Source organism: Pinus tabuliformis, chromosome 6 (assembly GCF_031772625.1).
Source record: "Pinus tabuliformis cultivar Carrire ecotype Pingquan chromosome 6, CPIR1, whole genome shotgun sequence".
NCBI classification, from domain to species: Eukaryota; Viridiplantae; Streptophyta; class Pinopsida; order Pinales; family Pinaceae; genus Pinus; species Pinus tabuliformis.
In genome coordinates this window covers 327035345-327037329 of record NC_142292.1, presented here as the reverse complement: position 1 = coordinate 327037329, position 1985 = coordinate 327035345, and positions in this window count along the sequence as shown.

The window sequence follows — 1985 nt, the reverse complement described above, 5'->3', positions numbered from 1 at the left end:
AATACATTTCTTGTTGTACATATGGTATCAATGCCTCTTAAGTTTGTATGAACCGTGGGTTGATAAATAAAGTTAATTACCTTAGGAATTCCAACGTTCTTGTTGTAATACTGAAGGCCATCAAACCCTACTAAGAAATGAATCTACAATGGTAAAAAAATTGAAGTAGGAATGATATGATCATATGGGGCTTATGAATTGAGTTTCCCATAATTTTTGAACCCTTAACCAATTGGACCTCAACAAGAGAGAATTGTAGCAAAGTCAGAGAACAAATTCTTGCTCGACGTTCCTAAAGGAAAGGACTTAGCCTTAAACATGAAGCAGTCAACTCGTTAAGAGTCTTAACCTACAATAAACCAATATAAACCACAACCAAGGATATAAAGAATCCTTTTTGAAAAAAATAAAAGTCTTTCAAATAAGATTAGGGTTTTACTTAACTGAGTTGAGCATACTTGGCTGCAAGCTCTACAGTTATGAGAAGAAAACCTGATTTGTAAATAATCAACAACCAAAGGATTTAGGGTTCTATTATTGTCCAAGAAGCCAAATAACAATTAACTGAAATAATGGACTAGGTTTTGTACAAGTTAATACCTATAAACTAGACCCTAAAATAAATTGCAACAAAAAAAGTATTAGACAACGAAAATTACCAACATGAGAATTAACATAAGGGATTGTGAATAGAAGTCTAGAACAAGGAGAAGAGATTTTTACATGTCATTATCATCAGAAGAAGAGCAAGTTGACAAAGTGCCAACCAAAACCACAATTATTCACCAAGGAGTCGAACGCTAGAAACCCTAAATCCATTAGAGGAGCACACATGGGCTTCACTCAATGAACCTATAGCATAGCACATGCATTCGTGGCATACTAAACAATACCCTTAATTTGACTACATGTTAAAAAATACCTCTTAAAATCACATTACTGAACCCCCTACCAATATGAACCAAATACACCTTTCCAGTTTAAAAAACCCATATTTTCACTCTATATTTTAGGTATCCATTTTTTCATTAACCTTTTTTATACCACTTTATATTTTTTCATTAACTTTTAAGCTCCATTTTTTATACCTGCCAATATAAAAACCCTTTACCCCCTATATGCTCAGTATATTATGTCATTTTTCCCTCAATATATATCCCCCAATATGAACACACGTGGTATGGTATTACTCTCCTAGTGAAGCCCCATGGAGGAGTAGACCTCCGAGAATAGGGAGTGAAGACTATAAAATGATATTCAGTACAATGGGAGGGGGGTAAGTGCTTACCCTAACCACGAAAATAATTACATGATTTTCGGATTAAACATAAAAGATCTCCACCATAGGAACTAAACAACCACATGATTGGGTGATTTGTTGCCTGTGTATACAACCACATGATTGGGTGATTTGTTGCATGTGTATATTATTTTTTTATTTTTATTCTTTTTCCATATTTTATCCCTAGTTATTTTTATTCATTTTTATAAATAATTATATTTATATTAATTTATTATTATTTCTTAATGATTATTTGACTAATTTTTTCAAATTTTCTATTAGTCATTTTCTTTTTGACTTTTTGTTCTTTATAATTCCTTATTGGATAAGATTTTCTGTATCTTTTAGTGTTGATGATACACCACATTAGATGATTTGAAACTGTCCGCAACTAATTCATTCATGAGACAATTTTATATTTAATACATTATTGTGACAATTATATATATATATAGAAAGGGTACATTACAATGGCTAACGATTATTGATCATGGTCAATAATCATCCAAACATGGTCAACATACACAACCATTGTCAACATGGTCTTCCATGGTCATGTTTAGTTCATCACATACTATACTCTTAATTCCTAGTCAACCATGGTCAACTAAATACATCGTATTAGGTTTCTTTATATTATTTAAATTATACAAAATTACAATTTCATATACACTTACATTTTCAAATTTCAATAAAATAGGCA